The sequence below is a fragment of the Pituophis catenifer genome, unplaced genomic scaffold (assembly GCF_029215685.1).
Source record: "Pituophis catenifer annectens isolate HBS135680 unplaced genomic scaffold, rPitCat1.0.hap2 SCAF_16, whole genome shotgun sequence".
Lineage (NCBI taxonomy): Eukaryota > Metazoa > Chordata > Lepidosauria > Squamata > Colubridae > Pituophis > Pituophis catenifer.
Genome location: NW_027256896.1, coordinates 933,754 through 949,672, shown reverse-complemented (window position 1 = coordinate 949,672; position 15,919 = coordinate 933,754).

The window sequence follows — 15,919 nt, the reverse complement described above, 5'->3', positions numbered from 1 at the left end:
TTCGTCTTGTTTGCATAGAGAGTCAGAACAGGAAGCTGCCAGCAGCTTAGCTAAATCAGAACAATAGTTGCACACTTGATAAGGAACACTGAAAGCAGACCCTGCAGAGAAACCATAGCCAAGGGTGCCCAGGATGTGCGCCTAGCAGATTGTTGCAGCTTAGGTTGAGGGGCCAGCAGGGGTTTAGGTTTCTTAGCAAGTCATGCTAAGAATGTCTGAACAAGCATGACTTGTACAGTGCTATTCTACACTGAACTACATTACTTATACACCTGCTATATTGATAAGAAATTTGTAACCAATCATTGTATTGCTAGTTTGAATTTCCTGTATCTTGAGGTATAAAAACAGAATGCCAGTCCTGCTCAGTGCTCCTCCCAGCTACTTTCCTACAGAGAGCCCCTTTGCTCTGATCAGAGATAAAGTGATACATTTCCACTTTCCTAGGCCCTGCATTATTGACTGGCTCTTGCGCTGGGTAAACAACTCCAGATTGGTGCTTGGCCAACAGAACCAAAAAGAAGATTTAGGGAGATGAGTGTGAGTAGCTTTGAGAAGGCTGTTGTGGGCAAGCTGAGTGAGGAATCTCCATGAGTACTTAAAAGGACACCCAGGAAGAGGTCAGGACCGGATTTCTTTCATTCCAGAATGTAGGATCAAGGATAATGAATTTAAGGTACAGGAAGGCATAGTCCATTTGAATTCCTAACAGACCGGTTGGACAATAAATGACCCAGAGGTGGGAGGGGGAGACATCTCTCTGCTAGATGTGAGGTTTTGGGTTGGCATGTATTGATGTCAATGATCAAATTAGTAATTCCAACTTCAGAAATTTGTGGTTGAGCTCATGCAGTATGCCAGCACTGCATGTGGTTTACGTGGTTTTAGCTTAACTATGTGCGGGACCCCTGCTATTGTCAACTAAGGCTTTAATGGCTGGTGGGTTATAGTCTGATCCCAACCAGTTCACTTACTACTATTTATCAAATTTTGAAACTGCCCATTTATCTCACAAAGGGACTCCATATAAGAAGCCTATCCCAGATGGATGTAAACATTTTTGTACAATTTAGCTTGTCGAAAATTTGTTACAAAAGAAATTGTAGAAAAGAATATAGAAAGACAAAAAATAAATCAGCCAGGAATTCCAGTGTGAACAAAAATAACAGAAGGGGGATTTTATTTTGCATATATTTTTGGCAGAAATAATTACATTTTAAATCTTAAAATATTAATTTAGGTTTTTTAGGTGGTCAAGTTAAAACAATAATCTTTTAAAATGTGTGTAGTGTTTTGTTTTTCCTCTGTGCTTGTCAACTATTTCTCCAAATCAAGCAATGACTGGCAATGACTCTTGTTGCTTTTTCCTCTGGGCATTTCAATTTCTCTACTCATCTTACAATGCCTTATGGTACAGTCTGTTGGAACAGTTGTAATACAAGTATGGTACTTATTTATAATCCCTGTTTATAATATCTCAAAATAACCCTAATTAGCAAAAAGAATTATCTTTCATTAATGCTACAATCTGTAGGCTATTTATTTTGAATTAGCTCCTTTATTGTTTAATTTCTTTTGCACATGGATATTCCTTGGAATAGGGCTGGAAGGTATCTTGGAGGTCTTCTAAGTCAACTGGCTGCCCAGGGCAGGAGACCTTGCATCCTGGAGAAATGGGTATGCAATCTTTTCTTGAAGACCACCAGCGATGGAGCACCCACAACTCTGGGAGTTAAGCTGTTTTTAAGTTTGGGTCAGTGTGTCCTGGAGCTGATTCTATATATGTGGTTGTTAAGAGCTGACACCAACTTCATGGAACATAGTTTTTGCAGAGAAAATTGCCTACAAGGAAGAACTTTTTGAAGTTCTTTCATGATTATATACAGTTTAAAAGTATGCTAATTAAACAAATTTAGAGACAGCTTGGGAAGGATTCCATGGATGAAAATCTTAAAGAGGAAGACAACTCAAGAACCTTGGGAAACTGAAAAATATGATTATAAAAGCACAGTCCAGCACAATACCACTGAAAAAGAAAAATAAGAAATCCAAGAAGAAACCAACATGGCTGCACAAAGATCTCTCTTATAAGCTAAAGGACAAAAAAGAAAAGGACAAAAAATGGAAAGAGGGACACATAACTAAGACAGAATATCAGCAGATAGCCAGAATCTGCAAAGACGAAGTCAGGAAAGCAAAGGTTCAGAATGAACAAAGACTTGCAACAAAAGTCAAAGATAATTTAAAAAGTTTCTTTCAACATATAAATAACAAGAAAAAAATCAAAGAAACAGTCGGTCCATTAAAGAGAGAAGACAGCAAGGAAGTAACAGGCAGGAGACAGAAAGCAGAGCTGCTTAACTCATTCTTTGCATCTGTCTTCACACACAACCCCCTCCCCCAAAAGCTATAGCCCAACCTACCAAAAACACAACTGTAAAAGACCAATTAGAAATAAAAGTTAAAATAAGCAAAAAAAAGGGGGGGTATGATCCTGTCTGATCTTGATGAATATAAATCACCGGGACCTGGTGGATTACATCCCAGAGTTCTAAAGGAGTTGGCAGATGTCATCTCAGAACCACTGTACCACATCTTTCAAAAATCCTGGCGCACCGGGGAATTACCAGAGGACTGGAAAAGAGCTGATGTGGTTCCCATCTTCAAAAAAAAAAAAAAAAGGGGGGGGGAAACAGACCCAGGAAACTACAGACCAATCAGCCTAACATCAATACCTGGGAAGCTCCTGGAAAAGATTATCAAAAACAGATCTGCCAACATCTAGAAACGAGTAAAGTAATAACTAGATCAGCACGGGTTTGTTAAAAACAGATCATGCCAAACTAATCTTATTTCATTCTTTGACAAAGTGACTAAATTAGTAGGCCAACTAAATGCTGTGACCACGCCCCACCCACCCGACACCCATGGATTCCTTCCCCAACCCCACCCGGTCCCCACAGGCACCACCCCACGACATCAAGCTGGCCATGCCCCCAGGCCACACCCAATTTTATTTCATTCTTTGACATGATTAAATTAGTGGATCAGCAAAATGCTATGGGCATATGTGCTTGGAGTTCAGTAAGGCATTTGACAAAATAGATCACAACCTATTTCTTAGTTAAAAAAATGTGGGATAGACAGCATCTCCACCAGATGGATTTGTAACCAGCTGACAAACTGCACTCAATATGTAATAATAATAATAATAATAATAATAATAATAATAATAATAATAACAACAACAACAACACGCCATGACCGTGTTGCTAAAATCATTCACTGGAAATTGTGCCAGAAGTTTGGATTTGAGTACAGCAAAAACCACTGGGAACATCAGGTTGAGAAAGTTTTAGAGAATGAGAAACTCAAGATCTTGTGGGACTTTAGGATTCAGACTGACAGGCATTTGGTCCACAACACACCTGACATAACAATAGTTGAAAAGAAAAAAGTATGGTTCATTGACATTGCAATACCTGGTGATGCACAAATTGAAGATAAGCAGCAAGAAAAAATCACAAAGTACCGGGACTTACAAATTGAAGTTGAGCGACTGTGGAAAAAGAAATCGTGTGTTGTCCCGATTGTAATTGGAGCCCTCGGAGCAATACCCAAAGGGCTACCCCGCTATTTAGAAATTCTAAATTTGCCGGACTTGAACATTTTGACTCTACAAAAAACCACCTTACTCGGAACAGCTTACATCCTCCGACGATACCTTAACAGTTCCTAGGTCCTTGGTTAGGACTCGAGCTGCTGAGCTATTAACCAGCCTCAAAGGCTGTGAATCTCACTAAAGATTAACCAATAAATAATAATAATAATAATAATTTTATTTCTATACCGCCTTTCTCCCGAAGGACTCAGGGCGGTGTACAGTCTATTAAAAACACAAAACAACATCAGTTAAAATAGTTTAAAATTATTAAATAAATTCGGCTGAATTTTAAAACCCCAGAATTTTAAAACCCAATTTAAAATTGTTATGTTGATAGCCCAGCCTGGCGGAACAACAGGGTCTTGAGTGCGCAACGAAATACCCGGAGGTCGGAGATCTTACGTATTTCCGGGGGCAGTTCATTCCACAGGGCTAGGGCACCCACAGAGAAGGCCCTCCCCCTGGGTGTCGCCAGCCGACATAACTTGGCCGATGGCACCCTGAGGAGGCCCTCTCTGTGGGAGCGAACTGGCCGGTGGGAGGCTATTGGTGGCAGAAGTCGGTCTCAAAGGTACCCGGGTCCTATGCCATGGAGCGCTTTAAAGGTGGTGACCAGCACCTTGAATCGCACCCGGAAGACCACTGGGAGCCAGTGCAGCTCGCGCAGGAGGGGTGTCACGTGGGCGCAACGAGTTGCGCCCATAACCACCCGCGCGGCCGCATTCTGGACCATCTGGAGCCTCCGAGTGCTCTTCAGGGGGAGCCCCATGTAGAGAGCATTACAATAGTCCAGCCGGGAGATGACAAGGGTGTGAGTGACCGTGCGCAAGGCGTCCCGGTCCAGAAATGGCTGCAACTGGCGAATCAGGCGAACCTGATAAAAGGCCCCCCTGGCCACGGCCGTCATATGCTCTTCTAAAGACAGCCGTGCGTCCAGGAGGACACCCAGATTGCGAGCCCTCTCTGTGGGGGGCAGGGATTCACCCCCAATAGTCAGAGATGGCACCTGCTGACTATATTGGGACGCCGGGAGCCACAGCCACTCGGTCTTGGAGGGGTTGAGTCTGAGCCTGTTCCTCCCCATCCAGACCCGCACGGCCTCCAGGCAGCGAGACATCACTTCAAGGGCATCGTTGGGGTGGTCAGGGGTGGAGATGTACAGCTGAGTATCATCAGCGTACAGATGACACTTCACCCCAAAACCACGGATGATCTCGCCCAGCGGCTTCACATAAATGTTGAACAGAAGGGGCGAGAGGACCGATCCTTGCGGCACTCCCCATGCGAGGTGCCTCGAGGTCGACTTCTGCCCCCCTGTCAATACGAACTGCGAGCGGTCAGAGAGGAAGGAGGAGAACCACCGCAGAACGTTGCCCCCTATTCCTAACCCTGTCAACCGCTGCAGCATGATACCATGGTCGATGGTATCAAAAGCCGCTGAGAGATCTAATAGGACTAGGACAGAGGAGCAACCCCTGTCCCGAGCCCACCAGAGATCATCCACCAACGCGACCAATGCTGTTTCAGTGCTGTACCCCTGCCTGAATCCCGACTGGTACGGGTCCAGATAGATAGCTTCATCCAGGTGCCGGGGAAGCTGTCGTGCCACCACGCTCTCAACAACCTTCGCCACAAAATGAAGGTTGGAGACTGGACGGTAGTTAGCTAATTCAGCCAGATCCAGGGAAGGCTTCTTGAGGAGGGGCCTCACTACCGCCTCTTTCAAGGCGGCAGGAAAGGCACCCTCTCTCAGAGAAGCACTTATAATTCCCTGGAGCCAGCTTCGTGTAACCTCCCGGGAGGCCAGTACCAACCAGGAGGGACACGGGTCCAATAAACACGTGGCGGCACTAAACTTACCCAAAACCCTGTCCACATCCTCGGGAGCCACAGGATCAAACTCCTCCCAGATAACATTCTCAAGACCTGCCCTCATCTCCTCCCCTGGACACATCCAATCGGAGTCCAAGCCCTCCCGAATCCGAGCAACTTTATCATGCAGGAATTGCACAAAATCCTCAGCACGACCCTGCAAGGGATCTTCCCGCACTCCCCCCCGAAGAAGGGAGTGGGTTACGCTAAACAGAGCAGCTGGGCGGTTCTCTGCAGATGCGATAAGAGTGGAAAAATGGTTAGATTTTGCCCCTTTTATCGCCACTAGGTAGGTCTTGATATAAGACCTCACCTGTGTCGGAATCGGATTGACTAGTCTTCCAAATGCTCTCTAGGCGTCTTTTCCGATGCTTCATCTCTCTCAGCTCCTCAGAGAACCAAGGAGCCAATTGAGATCAGCATCGGGTCAGAGGCCGCAAAGGCACGACGCGGTCCAAAGCTCCGGCGGCCGCACTCTCCCAGGCGGCCACCAGCTCTTCAGTCGAGTCGTGTGTCAGAGTCTCAGGGAACGGTCCAAGCTCCGTCAGGAACCTTTCGGGGTAATCCTGGACTACACCTACATGGAGGGAAGTAAGCAATGGAGTACATCAAGGTTTTGTCTTATATCTTCATAAAATGATTTTAATGAGGGAATAGAAGGGGAATTCTTCAAGCTGGCAGGATAGCCAATACCGCAGAAGATAGACTCAAGATACGGTGGATATGTCTAGTCTACTGAAAAGAAGGACTAGGGCTGCCACAAAGAAGAGGGGACCAACTTATTTTCCAAAGCACTAGAAGGCAAGACAAGAAACAATGGATGGAAACTAATCAAGGAGAGAAACAACCTAGAACTAAGGAGAAACTTCTTAATAGTAAGAAGAATTAACCAGTGGAATGGCATCCCTTCAGAAGTTATGAATTCTCCATTACTGGAGGTTTTTAGGAAGAGATTGGACAGCCATTTGTCCAAAATGGTATACGGTCTCCTGCTTGTGCAGGGGGCTGGACTAGAAGACCTCCAAGGTCCCTTCCAACTCTTGTTATTATGTTAATTCTTGAACAAAATTCAACAGACAATCAGATGCGTTGCTTACTCGTGATGCAGAGGAGAAATGGAGAGACTTTCCTGAAAAGAGCATCCATCAATGATTTTAAGATCTGGGCAGTCTTATGAAGATGGAAGGAATCCTTCACATACCCAGACCCTGGAGTCATTTACATCAGAGGTAAAGTACCTGCAAGTTCCAAGATGTGGTTATACTACAATTCCCATTATCTCCTCCCAACCAACTACGCTAGTTAAAGCTGCTTGACCGCTACTTCAGCAAGTCTGGGCAGTCAAAAACCTTCTGACTTTGGTTTACAGTTTTGGAGAAACCCTAAACATTGTACTGTTTGTACATTGTACTGTTTGGCTTTGCTATAAGTAATGGAGAGTCTTGAATAGGTTATTCTGGACTACTTAACTTGGAGATCAGGCTAATAGTAATCTAATTAAAACAATCATAAAATGTGCCAAAGTGTTAATCTGCTTTCTGAAGAGTCGCTGAAAAAAATGGAACAGCTGTTCAATGTAAGCAAGCCTTACAATACTGAGAAATTAAAGAGTCATCACTTTGGCTTCAACTGATTAATTTGGCTATTCTTTTAGAATTTATAACAGTTTTCCATAATACAAGCCTTCTAGATTGTTCTATGTCACAGATCAAGACCCGCTCCCTTCTCCATCTGGGATCACGGGAGGACCCCTTGCAGGGCCGAGCTGAGGACTTTGTACAGTATCTGGATGATAAAATAACTCAGATTCGGGAAGACTTGGCCGCCGACCGGGTTAGTTCAGACGTGTCCCTCCTGGTTGGTGCTGGCTTCCCGGGAGGTTACACGAGGCTGGCTCCAGGGGATTATCAACGCTTCCTTGAGTGAGGGTGTCCTGCCGGCCGCCTTGAAAGAGGCAATGGTGAGGCCTCTCCTCAAGAAGCCATCCCTGGATCTGGCTGTTTTGGCTAACTATCGTCCAGTCTCCAACCTTCGTTTTATTGCAAAGGTTGTTGAGAGTGTGGTGGCGCGACAGCTTCCCCAGTACCTGGATGAAGCTGTCTATTTGGATCCGCTCCAGTCCGGCTTCAGACCTGGGTACAGCACAGAAATGGCATTGGTCGCGTTGGTGGATGATCTCTGGAGGGCCCGGGATAGGGGTTATTCCTCTATCCTGGTCCTATTAGACCTCTCAGCGGCTTTTGATACCATCGACCATGGTATCATGTTGCGCCGGCTGGAGGGACTGGGAGTGGGGGGCACCGTTTTGCGGTGGTTCTCCTCCTAACTCTCCGACCGGTCGCAATCCGTGTTGATGGGGCAGCGGTCGACCCCAAGGCGCCTTGTTTGTGGGGTGCCACAAGGGTCGGTCCTCTCGCCCCTCCTGTTCAACATTTATGTGAAGCCGTTGGGTGAGGTCATCTGTGGTTTTGGGGTGGAGTTCCATCAGTACGCTGATGATACTCAGCTGTACATTTCCACCCCAGACCATCCCAACGATGCCTTGGAAGTGATGTCCCAGTGCCTGGAGGCTGTGCGGGTCTGGATGGGGAGAAACAGGCTTCGACTCAACCCTTCCAAGACCAAGTGGCTGTGGCTGCCGGCGTCCCGGTATAGCCAGCTGACGCCATCGCTGGTTATTGGGGGCGAATCATTGGCCCCCACGGAGAGGGCCCGCAACTTGGGTGTCCTCCTGGACGCACAGCTGTCTTTAGAAGGGCACATGACGGCCGTGGCCAGGGGGGCTTTTTATCAGGTTTGCCTGATACGCCAGTTGCGCCCCTTTCTGGACCGGGACTCCCTACTCACGGTCACTCAAGCACTCGTCACCTCTCGTCTGGACTATTGTAACGCTCTCTACATGGGGCTCCCCTTGGGGTACACCCGGAGGCTCCAACTGGTGCAGAATGCTGCCGCGCGGGGGATTATGGGAGTGACGGGGCGCTCCCATGTGACTCCTCTCCTGTGCGAGCTGCATTGGCTTCCAGTGGACTTCCAGGTGCGCTTCAAGGTGTTGGTGATCACCTTTAAAGCGCTCCATGGCTTAGGGCCGGGGTACTTACGGGACCGCCTTCTGCCACCAATAGCCTCCCACCGGCCGGTTCACTCCCACAGAAAGGGCCTCCTCAGGGTGCCGTCGGCCAGACAATGCCGGCTGGCGACCCCCAGGAGGAGAGCCTTCTCTGTGGTGGCACCTACCCTTTGGAACAATCTACCCCCAGAGATACAAGTGATCTCCGACCTCCGGACTTTTTGTAGGGCCCTAAAAACTTACTTTTTTCAGTTAGCCAGTCTGTCTTGATTTTAGGATTGGTTTTAAAATTTTGATACTGATTTTAAATTGACAAGTTTTAAATTACGGGCCAAATTTATTAATTATTTTAAGTTTGAATATTTATTTATTGATTGATTGATTGATTGATTGATTGATTGGTTCGATTTATATGCCGCCCTTTTCCGGAGACTCAGGGCGGCTTACAATGCGTTAAGCAATAGCCTTCATACTTTTGCATATACCTGCTCAGTAGGGCTTTTGGCCCACCCTAAGCGGTGTTCTTTTTTTTTTTTTAATACAAAGTCACTTTATTGCCCCCACAATCCGGGTCCTCATTTTACCTACCTCGAAAGGATGGAAGGCTGAGTCAACCTTGAGCCTGGTGAGATTTGAACTTGCAGTAATTGCAGGCAGCTGGTGCTACTTTAACAGCACTTAGTCAGCTGCGCCACCAAGGCTCCTAATGATTTCATGAAATGATTTCATGAAAATCATTTAAATTTTCATTTTTTGCAACTCCCCTCTTTGTAAAATGATAAACCTGTGATATTCTCAAAAGTGCTTTTTCAAAAGGCAACTGAACTATGTTTTTCCTTTTCCTTTTCCTTTTTACTTCTCATCCAAGAAGCAAAGAGTTAGAGGTCTCCATTCGTTCTCTGAATTTGTGTCCCAGATATGGTAGCTTTATGCAAAGCTTTGCTATGGAATTGCTCTGACTACAAGCAGTCCTTGTTTAGCTACTGCATTTGGGAGCAGAAACTTGGTCATTAAGTAAAGCAGTTTCACTGATTTTACTTCAGATTTTCTTTGATTTACAGACCTGCAAAACTCATAAATACAGCCGTCGGTCACTAAGTTACTTTTTCACCACCATTATAGCTACAGATGGCTGCTGCCTAGGCAGTTGCTAAGAGAGGAAAATACCTGCAGTGCAGTGGTGTCATTGCCCTAAACTGGCCGCAGCTGTGAAATTATCACAGAAGCCTTAAAATAGGCTTAGCCCATAAAAGGTAAACAAAATAATGTATCTGGGGGGGGGGAGTGGTGCAGTCACTTGGCCTTCTTAGACTCAGGGTGGTGCTTAGTGCCCTCCCTGTCCCTTCCCCTCCCAAGGCCATCTAGCCCAGCAGCCTGAAGAAGGGAGTCCCAGGTCCATGAAAACGATGAGTAGCTTCACTTGAAGCTGGGACTACAGTGATGGCTGTCTGAGCCCAAGAAAGAAAGAGGAACAAGCAAGCAAACTCAACCACCACAAATGACAGGCTTAACACGTTCCTCTCTCTTTTGCCTGTAAACCAGCTCCAATCTATGACCCAGCAACTAGTTTGGACTTCAGTTCCAATAGTTCCCAAGAGTTCCTCATTTTTCCCTCTTTACATTTTCTGCTTTTCCCTCTTACCTCTGTGTTTGCTTTCTTTGGCCTCCTTTGCTTGTAACGCCTGTAGGTTTTCCTCCGGACAAGAAGAGACTTTGAAGGTACTGAATAGATGGTCGTTTTCTCCTGAGGTGGGACTTTATATCTGGTGCTTCTCCTGGGATGAGGGGGCTTTGCTTTGCTCCTGGTGAAGTAGGGTGAAACATGGGGCTCCTTGCAAGTGGAGGAAGATATATATGAATTGGCAGATGTGGGACATAATTTCTTATCTGAGACCCTCTTCTTCACCCAATAGAACACCAGCATCAAATGGCGCCTTTTCTTCTTGCTTTTCTCTTCCATTTTAGCTGTGTGGGGCTAAAAGTTTGGGTAGTAGTCATCAGATTGTCTAAAGTGGAATATTGTTCCTGCAGTAATGCAGGAAATTGCCTGAAGGTGACAGCAAATTCACCCAAATGTTAATTCAAACACAGAGAATTCTCAAACTCCAGTGAGGAGAGAATTCTTCAAACACTATAAAACCTTGGTGTGGTCTTAACTGACTGAAAGCCATTGTCTTCTCTCCTCTGCTGACTCCTGTGTATCATCTTGCTGAAATGGGTTGTGTCATAATGGGTCTTTCAGGCCTAAAAAGCAGGTTGTCAGCTTGAAAACTGTCCATATTCAGTAATGAATCCTTAGGCAAAAAGGTATTGCTTGAAAGTAAGTTTCCACTGGTTAAACACAAGGGGTTGCGGTGCATTGAGCTTCATTGCAAATAAATCACTTTAAAGGTTTTGGTAGAAAAGCAGGATATAAAGAACAAATTTGAACTGTATAGTTAAGTCATGCTGGTCATTCCATTTTGATGCAACATAGAGTTCTAGGTATCAATAAAATCCAGCATAATTGGTTTTTGGTGACCTCAGTTCATTAAGAGATTTTCCTGGCACCAGCTCCATAGTTCTAGAGTTCTCCCTTTCTGATCTGTTTCCTGTATGGCCCCTTTGAGTGTTCAGAACTTCAGTTTTTCACAAAGCCACATTTGATTTCTTCTATCGTAACTTTCACTATGATTGCATATTTTATAATATTGTCTTCCACCAGGGATGAAATCCAGCAGGTTCTAGAGAACCGGCAGCGGAAATTTTGAGTAGTTCAGAGAACTGGCAAATACCACCTCTGGCTGGCCCCAAAGTGGGGTGGGAATGGAGATTTTGCAGTATCCTTCCCCTGCCACGCCCACCAAGCCACGCCCACAGAACCAGTAATAAAAAAATTTAGATTTTACCACTGCCTTCCACCCACCTTGAGCTGCTTTTCTTGCTAAGAGATATTTCTTTTTGCTTTGACTTCATTAAAATCTGTTTTTTAAAAATCCAGCCAAATGTTTATTCACATATTTATTGAATATGTTATATTCACATTTATTTTCCCTCAAAATAGGTTTATTCCAGGAATACCTGAGTAAGGTCCCAGAAGTTTCCCCGAGCCACTGAGATGCCAAAGGGAGTTGACACTCAAGACAAGGCTTGCAAAAACAACAGCTTTTTTTTATTCTTTGGCCAAAGCAAAAAAGAGATGGGTGCTACTATTTCCAAAACACAGACAAAAACATGTAAGGAATAGCCACACCCTGCAAGAGTGGCTCAGAGTATTATATACATTTTACGCCGATAGAATCAAAGTTTATCCAATCAGAGACAAAGGTTTGTCACCAACGTGATCTTTAAAGCGTTCTTTGTTCAGGCCCCTGTCTCCATGCTTTGCTATCTTACAGAGTATCCCTTGTCCTTGTGTGTTGGGCTCCTAGGCAGCCCTCCCTCCCCTTATCTATGGAGCAGGATGTTCCTGAGAACTGTCTCCAAGGATGTGCCTAGCTCTGAAGCAAATTACAAACGCGAGAAACTAGATAGAAAAGGATACAATTCTCTTACAGAATGAATTTCTAACAATTCCTAATTCCTAACCATAGCAAAATATTATAAACAACTTTAACAGAAGGAAAGAGCAAAGGTTAGATTGATTTGTGTCAATTTAAAATTTCATTTTATTACTGACTTCCTGTTCTTCAGATTCCTCAGCTGGGTCTTCCCTGTTGATTAGCATCACGTCAAGGTTGGTTATTCTCTTCTGGCGCAGAAGGAAAGTCAGGGATTTCCTGGAGGGATCCTGCTTGCCAGTTTGTTTCCTGACCGATGCCAGGTTAATTCAAACCTCCCATCCCTGTGACTACTCCCTGCCTCGCAGAAGGCTCTGCAATTTGCTTTGGGAAGGCAGCAGCTGCACAGTCTCTTCTTCTTGGGGGGCAGGAGTGGGAAACTAGACTCCAACAGCTGGACTGCGTATAGTTTACAGATCCCTCCCAATAGTGCTGGCAAGTTCATTGACTTGGATTCGGAGCAGGAGTGGGACTCTACCACACATGTCCAACTTCTTCTTTCTTTGTCCTCTGTTCCTTTTGAATGCATCTTATCCTTCAGGTGCTCAAGTCATGGCAATCACTCCATCAGGACTCTGCCATACCTATTAAATCACACTGGTTTTTTCCTTCTAAGAATTCACCCTCTTGTTTATTTCCATATGCTGAGCGCTAGTCGATGTATAATGAAGGTGGCATTCCACACCCCCAGACAGAAGTTTGACAGCTGCTCCTCTGACAGGAAATTGAGAAACTTTGCCATTAAAACCAAAAGCACATGAATTTGAGCAAATATGCAACATTTTCCCCAACTCCTCCCTTTCTACTAGTCAGGAGAATATTTTTTCTTTTTTAAAACCAGTCGCTAGAAATAGTTGGAGCAGAGTCCTAAGCTATGACCAAAATAAAGGTTTGGTTTGATTTTCATTTAACTGGAGGAGAGGCAGAAAATAGAGGGATTTACCCACCACCCTCAGGAAGCTGGATTTTCCATGGCGCAAACTGCCACAGAGTAACATCTGCTCCAAAGCAGATCCGTTTTCTAGAGGAATATATGGAAAAGTTAATGAAGGACTGTATTATTTCTTTTCTGTGTCCTCTTCTGTGTTGTGATATTTATGTTTTCCCAATACTTGTGAAAGAGGTATATAACTATAAGCAAGTTTCTTGAAATTACAAGCAGATCAAAATCGTATTGTGTGATCTAGCCAAGATTTTACACATTCCTTTCTCTTTTGTGGACTCTTTTAAATTGCTTTCTGTGTCTATTTTGCTGTTAAATGTTTGATATGTAACTACTCTCAATGCTAAAATAGAATTTTTGAATTCTCATTTTTCTATTGCCAATTAACCATTTTGCAGTTTGCTCATTTTAATGAAATAAACATCGAGCTATTTTTTTTTGCTACTGTGTTAAGTAAACATGCTCTGAACTGAATATAAGGGTTGACGGGAAATGTGCTGGGTACAATTTCAATGAGAAATTACCAGCAGAAATTTTCCACGTGCATCTCCCCCCAAAGTGGAAAAAATGTAATAGAGAATATCTGTCACTCAGGGTGGGAACTGTGAAGTTCTTGGTGCTGATGATCTGACCTAGCTGGGTAATGAAATATCTGCAGGCAAACAACCAAGCAAGCTTGAAGACCAACTAAGAATTCCACAATGGAAAGGTTTAAACCCCGGAACTAGACTGCATTCGTCAGAGGACCAAGCTCCTCCGTTGGAAAGGGGGAAACTGAAGAGCAGAGAGCCTTCTCCTGTGACTGAGCCGTCATCCCCAGAAGCACCCGTGGAAGAGGCGGCTTTCCAACATACAGGGAGGATGGGCTTCTTCACCATTTTCTGGACAATCTTGAAGGTTGTAGTGATCACAATGACTGTGGGGTCACCAGATATCTGAAGAAGCAAAGAAGGCTATAGACAGTTGGAAAGGAGGAAATAACATGACAAAAAGTAGTGAAAAACTTTTTAAAAAAGTACTTAGGCCTACATGCCTACGAAATTACTTTTTCTGGCATCAGAAAAAGTGGTTCTTCTATCGCAATATTTTTCCAACAGATCTTTATTTATAGAAACAAACCCTACTATTAGTACAGAACTGGCAATGATGTGCTTTCCAAATTTTCCAAATCATGTTTCCAAATAGAAACATGAGTGAAGTGATCCAGAAACCTCAGTGACCATAGATTTGAAGGGCTGCAATCCAGGAGTATGTAGACAGTTGAGTTTGTTGACATGCAAAAAACTATATATAATTTATGAGATCATAATGCAAATGTTTGAATGTTGTCAAGCAGTTGTGAAAACAATCCATTTTAAAAAAAAACAAACAAACCCTAAGATACTCAAAAAGCTGGAAATACATTGTAAGGCTTATTCCTGCCAGATGGAGAAGACAAGGAGAAAAAAGATCGATCACCTGCTAACCTTATTCGCCCCTCCATCCATGGGTTGGCAGAAAGTTATACCAATATGAAAATTGAGGTCGCTGTTGCTGAAAGCCTGGAGACTAATGGAAACTAATTAAAGGGAGAAGAAACCTGGAATTAAGGAGAAACTTCCTAACAGTGAGGACAATTAACCAGAGGAACAGCTTGCCTTCAGAAATCGTGGGCAATCACTGGAGATTTTTAAGCAGAGTCTAGACCCTTGATGGTGAACCTATGGCCTTGAAGAGCCTTGGTGGTGCCGCGGACTAAGTGCTGTTATGTAGCACTTAGCTGCCAGCTGCCTGCAATTAGTGCGAGTTCAAATCTCACCAGGCTCAAGGTTGACTCAGCCTTCCATCCTTCCGAGGTAGGTAAATGGAGGACCCGGATTGTAGGGGCAATAAACTGACTTTGTAGAAACACCGCTTATGGGGGGCCAAAAGCCCTAATAAGCAGGTATATAAAAGAATGAAGGCTATTGCTATAATTGCATTGTAAGCTGCCCTGAGTCTTCGGAGAAGAGCGGCATATAAATTGAACAAATAAATAAATAAATGACACACATGCCAGAAGTGGCATGCAGAGCCATTTTTCCGGGCACCCAACTCACCAGCAGCTGCACATGCACACACGCTCCAGCTGGTGTTTGGGCCTCTGGTGCGCATGCGAGCAATTCAGGGGACCCAGCTGTTTCTTTGGAACAGCTCTCCTGCGCATGTGTGCACATTTGCACATGCGTGCAAGAGTACTGGTGTGCAGCATGCGCATGCACAGATGGCATTCGCGTGCATGCATTGCATGTGTGAAAACTATGCACATGCACAGATTGTGTGATTGCGTGTGCAGTATAAGGTGGGCGTGCGAAAGCTGCGCTTGTGCAGATTGTGTGCTTGCGCACACAGAGCATGGCATGTGAAAGCTGCACATTTGGATAGCGCATGTATAGATGGTGTGGTTGCGCACACAGCACACGGGGCTCGTGAAAGCTGTGTGCATGCGCCGATGGTGTGGTTGCGCATGCAGCACATGGGGAGGAGCCGCACGTTAGTGCAGATGGCACGCGCGTGTTCAAAGCATGGGAAGCACGTACCCATTCGGCACTGAGTAAAATGTTCACCACCACTGGTTTAGACAGTCACTTATCTGAAATAGTATAGATTCTCCTGCTTGAGCAGGGGGCTGGACTAGAAGACCTCCAAGGTCCCTTCCAGTTCTATTCTATTCTATTCTATTCTATTCTATTCTATTCTATTCTATTCTATTCTATTCTATTCTATTCTATTCTATTCTAAATACAATTTACCAAGCACATTTTATTCATATAAAGTATTATTGAATCTCAGTGTCGCCTCTAAAGGGCAGG